The sequence below is a fragment of the Capra hircus genome, chromosome 15 (genome assembly GCF_001704415.2).
Source record: "Capra hircus breed San Clemente chromosome 15, ASM170441v1, whole genome shotgun sequence".
In the NCBI taxonomy this organism is placed as follows: Eukaryota; Metazoa; Chordata; class Mammalia; order Artiodactyla; family Bovidae; genus Capra; species Capra hircus.
The window spans coordinates 34,700,861-34,709,646 of NC_030822.1; the positions used below are offsets into that span (position 1 = coordinate 34,700,861).

The 8,786-nt window shown below is 41.4% G+C and overlaps 1 pseudogene; it reads left to right on the forward strand.

Annotated features, from left to right (window-relative positions):
* Positions 535–7,898, forward strand: LOC106502899 (annotated as a pseudogene).

An 8,786-nucleotide genomic window follows, 5' to 3' on the forward strand; every position in this document is an offset into this window, starting at 1 on the left:
TTTTGGGATGTTTTTTCTCAAGACTGACATTCATTTTATCTATGTTTATATGTTTTTAGATATCAGACTTCTATAATTCAATGAATCTTTTTAGGCCAAGGTGAAATCACTATTTATATAGACAGAACCTAGCAGAGTTCACTCATTGCTCTGAGTGTTAATCGGATCCGTGAAGTTTCTTTCCTTCACTCAGTGGGATAGGAGACAGGTCTCTGAAGGAGGACCCCTAACATATTAAGTTCAGCCTCATTCTGTAAACTGAATACACATGATCTTTGTAAGTCATTGTCTCCATTTATACATTAGATGAAGGGTTTCCTCTTATACATACAAACACATTGTCATATATGAGGTCATGATGATATGGGAAATCATTGTCAGTGCATAGCAAATGATGGCATGGTTACACTGTAAATACTTTAGATAGAGCAGGTCTTTATGATGAGAGACTATGTCAGAAGACAGTTTACTGAACTATAAGAGAGAGTCATATGGATGTCAGTGGCAGCATCCGGTGCTGAGAGAAGAGTGGATCTAAAAGCCCCATGGCTCTAAGTGGTTTCAGTCTTTTGATACTGAGACTGCTTCCTGGGCACTGGAAAGAAAAAGCAGGATGGATGGTGCATCATATAAGTATCTTAGTAGAAAAAGTATCAAGGCAACTTTTCTTTGGTAAAATTTAAATAGCAAGAATCACTGCACAGATAAGGATGGAATTTGATATGATATGAATCAAGAACTGATAGTAAAGTGCTTAAAATTATGATGAAATGTCATTTTGATCAGGTCCCTTGTTTCCCTCATTTTCCCTTTCCCGTTTCTCTATAATTTCTTTTAGGTCCTCCATATTTCTTGGCCTGTATAACATTTATAAGCAATTATGATCATGCACTCTACCTTTCTTAATCTGCCCCTTTTATCTTTCCCAATAATGCAAATATCTGTGAACAAGAGAATGCTCAGAATTCAGGACAGGTAGGAGGAGGGGACAAGTTGCCATGGCTTCAGGAAAATCAGTGAACCTACAGGAGAAGTTGACCTGCCCCATTTTCCTGGAGCTTCTGACAGAACCCTGAGCCATGACTGTGGCCACAGCTTCTGTCAAGCCTGCAACACTGCAAACAACAATGAGTCCATGATTGGCCTAGACGGGGAGAGCAGGTGCCCTGTATTCAGAATCAAGTATGAACCTGGGAACCTGCAGCCTCATTGGCACCTGGCCAGCATAGTGGAGTGGCTCAGGAAGGCCAAGGTGAACCTGGAGGAGCAAGAGAGAAATCTATCTGTGCCATGGAGAGAAAGTCCTGCTCTTCTGTGAGGAGGATGACAGTCATTTGCTGGCTTTGCAAGCGGTCTCAGGAACACCATGGTCACCATACATTCCTCATGGAGGAGGTTGCCCAGAAGTGCCAGGTAAGAGATCAGAATGGAGGAAACACAAGGCAGAAATGGTACTTGAGGGGAAATGTCTACTTTGCACTGGACTTTGATAACTTGTTCACCATGAACCTGAGGCTTGTGATCTCTTTTCTCCATATGCTCAGTTTCTGATGTCTGAGGGACATTTCAGTGCATTCCTCCAATCATAAAGTAATAACCCTACACACGGCTCAGACAGTAAAGAATCTGCCTGCGATGCAGGAAACTGGATTCCCTCCCTGTGTTGGGAAGATCCTCTGGAGAAGGGATTGGCTACCCTCTTCAGTATTCTTGCCTGGAGAATTCCATGGACAGAGAAGCCTGGCAGGCTATAGTCCATTGGGTTGCAAAGAGTCCGACATGTCAGAGAGTGACCAACACTTGGACACTTCGACCCTACACACAGACACTTAGCCAGAAGTAGACATTCATGTACCTTGCGCTAATAGGTGGAGATCTGATGTTCAAGAGAACATTATTCCTTTGAACATGAGGGTAACTAGGACACTAGGTGGAAGAGATAGAAATTGTTTCCTTGCTATAGGATCAGGTTTGTCCGAGAACAAAGAGAACCAGTCTTCTCTTGGCAAGTGTATGGTGACTTCTATTGCTTGAGTTGTAAAGAACACATACCCTATCTGATTTTTTTCCCCCAAAGTCACGGATTCTAATTGCTGTTCTCAGTTCTGTAAAGTCTATTCACTTTGGAAAACATCTTCATTTGTCTACCATTTATTTTCTACATTGATGTTGAGAAAACCATAGCTTGACTCTGATGGGATTCTTTATTCACAGTGGAAACTCCAGGAATTTTTGAAGAGGCTGAGGAGGGAGCAGGAGGAAGCTCAGAAGCTGAAGGCTCAAGTCAGAGGAGAGATGAATACTTGGAAGGTAGGAGGAGGCACTTCCTGAAGGAGTTAGATATCTGAGCAGGACCTTGGGTTGATCACAAGGAGCTGCCTTCTTCTTTGTTCCATGACAATTAGTCACTTAGCTAGTCCTCTTCTTCACCATTTCCATGATAGGAGTGGGTGCTGAATAGGGAATATATCACAAAAGAATACAGATATTGGGAGGGAGATGTTCACAGAGAGGGACTTTCTGGTGAGGATAACTGGTGAATTTCACATTCCATTCCTGCCATGTTTATTAGCCTTTAACTCTTCTTGGAATCCATTTGGCAATGTCTCATGGTTCTGTCCTCAGTGCTCAACTTTTTGGCAGAGGAAGGAGGGAGGGGGTCCGGAGTAATGCAGGGAGGCATGACTATCCTGGACAGATGTGTGATGGCCAAGCTATACTCATGAGGATCTCCTTTTAGCTGAGGGTTAGCCTCGGTAATGCAGACTTGAGGCCATTAATGTGAAATGTGCTGGTGGTAGCGGTTTAGTCGCTAAGTCGTGTCTGACTCTTGAGACCCTATGGACTGTGTAGCCTGCCAGGCTCATCTGTCCATGGGATTCTCCAGGCAAGAATACTGGAGTGGGGTGGCATTTCCTTCTCCAGGGGATCTTCCTGACCCAGGAATCGTATCCGGGTCTCCTGCATTGCAGGCTGATTCTTTACCAACTGAGCTACTAGGGAAACCCTTGAAAAGTGCCAGAGAGAAAAAAAAAAAACAGGAAAAATCCGTTTCCTCAAGCATTGCTTTCCTCATCCTCTCTCTCTCATCCCTAAAGAATGAAATACAACATGAGAGAGAAAATATCCAGGCAGATTTTTAAAACCTGAGAGAGATCCTGAACAGTGAGGAGTTGAAGGAACGGCAAAACCTGAAGACTGAGGAGGAGGTTGGTCTATATAACCTGGCTGACTCTGAGAACGAGCTGGTCCAGCAGAGCCAGTTGGTGAGAGACTCATCTCAGATGTGGAGCATCATTTTCAGGAACCAAAGAACGAGATGCTGCAGGTAAAACTGAGGAGGAGGCCCTGCACTTGAGACCTGAGAAAAATGAAGACAACATTCCATCTCTTCTGTGTGGCTGTGCTCTTTCTGGTGTTGTCACTGAGGTTGCTTTGTGCCCTGCAGCCCCCTACCCTCATAGCCCCATTGGTAAAGGATCCTCCTGCAGTGCACAAGAACCTGGTTCACTTTCTGGGTCGGGAAGATCTGCTGCAGAAGGGATAGGGTACCCACTCCAGTATTCTTGGGCTTCCCTTGTGGCTCAGCTGGTAAAGAATCTGCCTGCAATGCAAGAGTCCTGGGTTCAATCCCTGGGTCGGGAAGATCCCCTGGAGAAGGGAAAGGCTACTCACTCCAGCATTCTGGCCTGGAGAATTCCATTGACTGTGTGTGTAGCCCATGGGTTTGCAAAGAGTCAGACATGACTGAGTGACTTTCACTCTTACTCTCATGCAGCTCAGGTTCCCATATTTCATAGATGCTTGACTTATGGGAAAGTAGAATCTTCTTTACCTGCCAGAGACCTAGAATTGGAGACAATTCCCTTACATTTTAATTTTCCCCTGAGTATAGAAGAGAGCTTGTATCTTTTTGTATAGATTTGCAGAAACAGACTTTATTTTAAAGAATATTTTTGCCTTGCTGCAAATCATTGATCCATTTGGTCACATACTCAAGAAGTCAGAATGGAAAGACAGCATCATTGTGTTTGTATTTGCACACCTAAATGTCAGCGTTAAGATCTTTACAAGCACATGAAATTCAGACCACTCTTCATTTAGTATTCATAATGTCATCTTTTCCTGGGGTTTGTAATTATTCCCAGGTATCATGAAATCTCAGGGTATTTTGACACCCACCCTTTTGGGGAGTAGCCTTTGAACGCATGGGGACTCTTGACACACACTAATATGTCTCAAACACCCAGGTTCTACAAACCTGAGTGGAGTTTTATGCCTGGAGTATCTTATTTCAAGAAGTGTCTTCACATATTAGCAGTGTGACCTAGAATAACATCCTTAACTGCTGTGTTTATTTTACTAATGTAATCATGATATAAAAACTGTGCCATACATAATATTATTGTCAGATGATACATGATATTTTCTCCTTGGAAAGACTCTGATGCTGGGAAAGATTGAGGGCGGGAGGAGAAGGGGACGACAGAGGATGAGATGGCTGGATGTCATCACTGACTCGATGGATATGAGTTTGAGCAAACTCCGGGAGATGCTGAAAGTCAGGGAAGCCTGGTATGCTGCAGTCCATAGAATCGTAGAGTCAGACATGATTGAGCAACTTAACAACAAAATGATACTAAGCGAGAAGCATCTAAGTGTCTCAATAACAAGTATTTGACCTATTGAATACACAAAATACCAAAAAATACAACCTGTCAGTGTCTCATTAAACAGGTTTGTGCTTTCAGGGACACAAGGATTCCTTTCACTGATGAATCATTTTCCAGATCCTAGATCACCTTTGTGCTGCTTTGAGATTGCAATGAAAACTGACATTTTCCAGTCCAGTGGCCACTGCTGAGTTTTCCAAATTTGCTGGCATATTGCGTGCTGCACATTCACAGCATCATCTTTCAGGATTTGAAATAGCACAACTGGAATTCCATCACCTCCACTAGCTTTGTTCATACGATGCTTTCTAAGGCCCACTTGACTTCACATTCCAGGATGTCTGGCTCTAGGTAAGTGATCGTACCATCATGATTATTTTGGTCATGAAGCTCTTTTTTGTACAGTTCTTCTGTGTTCTTGCTACCTCTTCTTAATATCTTCTGCTTCTGTTAGGTCCATACCATTTCTGTGCTTTATCAAGCCCATCTGTGCATGAAATGTTCCCTTGGTATCTCTAATTTTCTTGAAGAGATCTCTAGTCTTTTCCATTCTGCTGTTTTCCTCTATTTCTTTCCATTGATCACTGAGGAAGGCTTTCTTATCTCTTCTTGCTATTCTTTGGAACTCTGCAGACCACCTGACTTGCCTCTTGAAAAACCTATATGCAGGTCAGGAAACAACAGTTAGAACTGGATGTGGAACAACAGACTGGTTCCAAATAGGAAAAGGAGTACGTCAAGGCCGTATATTGTCACCCTGCTTATTGCAGAGTACATCATGAGAAACGCCGAGCTGGAAGAAGCACAAGCTGGAATCAAGATTGCCAGGAGAAATATCAATAATCTCAGATATGCAGATGACACTACCCTTATGGCAGAAAGTGAAGAGGAACTGAAAAGCCTCTTGATGAAAGTGAAAAAGGAGAGTGAAAAAGTTGGCTTAAAACTCAACATTCAGAAAATGAAGATCATGGCATCTGGTCTCATCACTTCATGGGAAATAGATGGGGAAACAATGGAAACAGTGTCAGACTTTATTTTTTGGGCTACAAAATCACTGCAGATGGTGACTGGAGCCATGAAATTAAAAGACACTTACTCCTTGGAAGGAAAGTTATGACCAACTTAGATAGCATATTTTAAAGGCAGAGACATTACTTTGTCAACAAGGGTCTATCTACTCAAGGCTATGGTTTTCCCAGTGGTCAGGTATGGATATGAAAAATGTACTGTGAAGAAAGCTGAGCGCTGAAGAATTGACGCTTTTGAACTGTGGTGTTGGAGAAGACTCTTGAGGGTCCCTTGGACTGCTAGGAGATCCAACCAGTCCATTGTGAAGGAGATCAGCCCTGGGTTTTCTTTGGAAGGAATGATGCTAAAGTTGAAACTCCAGTACTTTGGCCACCTCATGCGAAGAGTTGACTCATTGGAAAAGACTTTGATGCTGGGAGGGATTGAGGGCCAGAGGAGAAGGAGACGACAGAGGATAAGATGGCTGGATGGCATCACTGACTCAATGGGCATGAGTCTGAGTGAATTCCGGGAGTTGGTGATGGACAGGGAGGCCTGGCGTGCTATGATTCATGGGGTTGCAGAGAGTCGGACACAACTGAGCAACTGAACTGAACTGAACTGAACTGAACTGAACTGCTCCTATTAAGTAAACAGATTCTTTACCAACTGAGCCACTAGAGAAGCCCTACTAAGTAAACTAGATTCTGTGAGATCCAGGATCTTATTTGTGAAATATATATATACAGAATTTACCTAGTTATCATTATGTGTATTAAATAATACAACATTTGTAATAACTTCTGTAACTTCTAGCTCAAAAGTGGTACTCTATATAATGTGTATTCATTTTCTGCTTCCCTCTCACTGTGACTAAAATAAGTCATTTTCAGAATAGATATTAGACTATATTCAACATGATAACCCTCTCTAGGTTTTAGAAACAGCATACATTGATGAAAGAATTACAATTTTATTTAAATCTTACCTAATTATAAAATACATGTTTCTGGATAGTGCATTTTATTTTTTCAAAATATTGTACAATAATTCTATTTCTTTGAATTCAAATTTCAATTTAGACTCTGTTTGCCCCAAAGTTACCATTCACAGTGATACATTAAGACTCAGAAGTATAATTGTGAGATTTCTTAACACTGATTTAGGTAGGTATTTTTGTGTCCTGGTCAGCCTTACTTTTTTAATGAGTTAAAAGTTCTCAGGAATGAAGGAAAAAGTATATCTTTCTTCAGTGAGATAAGAGGGGAATCACTTCTGAACTGGATGTTCATTCAGGGCTTGGTGGGATCCTCATGTCTTTTGGAATTTTTAATCCCTATGAAGTCAAAATTATTTTTTTTAAGTGGATCCAGTTTATTATCTCTTATCCATACTCGTCCCTAAGAATTCTCAATTTTCTACCTTTGGATGAACTTTGACTTGACAAGGGTTTCCAAAGAGGAATTTTTCCAGTTTTTGTGTCTGTGTGTGTATGCACACATCTGTGTCTTAGCACTCACCCTTGGAAACAAGGGAAAATTGGTCTTTTAAATACTTCCTTTGATCTCTGCCTTCCTATCTTCCCAATGCTACAATGACTGGCATTCTGACTCACTAGGAAAATTCTGTACTCTTGAATTTTTGACAAATGACTCTCTAGGGCCACTGATGCTGTTTCATTTACTGGAATGCTCAGTTCTCCAGTTCAGGAGGAAGTACCTAGTTAGGAGAAACTGAGGAGATGGATTTTTGTATACAACAGAAAAGATCTGCGCACAGAAGGGCATTCCCTTTTAAACAGGACTCCTGGGTTTCCCTGGTAGCTTGGCTGGTAAAGAATCCACCTGCAATGCAGGAGACCTTGGTTTAATTGGGAAGATCCCCCAGAGAATGGAATGGCTACCCACTCCAGTATTCTGGCTGGAGAATCCCATGGACAGAGAAGCCTGGCAGGCTACAGTCCATGAGGTTGCAAAGAGTCAGCCATGAATGAGTGACTTTCACTGGCATGAGAAGTGAAGCCCTTTCCCAAAAAGAATATGACACTTATAAGTCTTTCCCAGTCACATGTTCTTTTCTTGGTTAAAGACTGAAGAAGGTGCCCTGGAAGCTCCTCAGTCACTGGTGCTGGGAAAACTGTGGAACTGCACACATGAGAATGAGAACCGTACATTTCCTCTCACCATATACAAAGGCAAACTCAAGATAGATTAAAGGCCTAAATGTAAGCCCTGAAACCACAAAGCTCATAGACGAGAACATAATTAGACACTGTTTCACATAAATCATGGCAATATGTTTTTGAATTTATATCCAAAGGCAAAGGAATAAAAGCAGAAGTAAACAAATAAGACTGAATTAAAAGCATTCACACAGTGAAAGAAACATTTGACAAAATTAGATATACTGAATGGGAGAAAATTTGCAACTGAGATGAATAATACTGGGTTAATACCCGAAATTTTAAACAGTTCATACAACTCAATATCAAAAACAAACAAACAAACACAAAATATCACTGTTTGGCTCATGTCTGGAAATTGCTGCTTATCGGTGTCATTATCTTTATTATAGTTCACCTCTGCCAAGAAAAAACACAGAATTCTTTCCTTAGTGTATTATTCAAGGTACTTCAGAGAAACAGAATATCTATTTATATATCTATTTTCATCGTGAATATTTATTTGAAGATTCTTTAATGTAAGATATTGGCTCACATAATTACAGACCCTGAGAAATTCCAGTCCTGCCGTCTGCAACCTGGAAATCTATGTAACTCAGTCCAAGTCCAAAGCTTGGGGCCACAGTACAGTCTAGTCTAAACGCGGTAGAAGAGTGCATCTCAGCTCAAGTAGCCAGACAGGAGCAGGAAGAACAAATTCTTCCTTCTTCCACAAGTTTGTTCTTTCCAGATCCCGCAACAAATTGAATGATGATGCTCACCCACCCTGGAAAAAGCAAACTACTTTACTGAGTCCACAGATCTAATTCTAATCTCATCTGGAAACGACACCCACACAGACACATCTAGAAACAGTCTGACACAAATGACCAGTTGGTGTTAACACACAAAATAAATTTTACAGCTTCATTATATAAGAT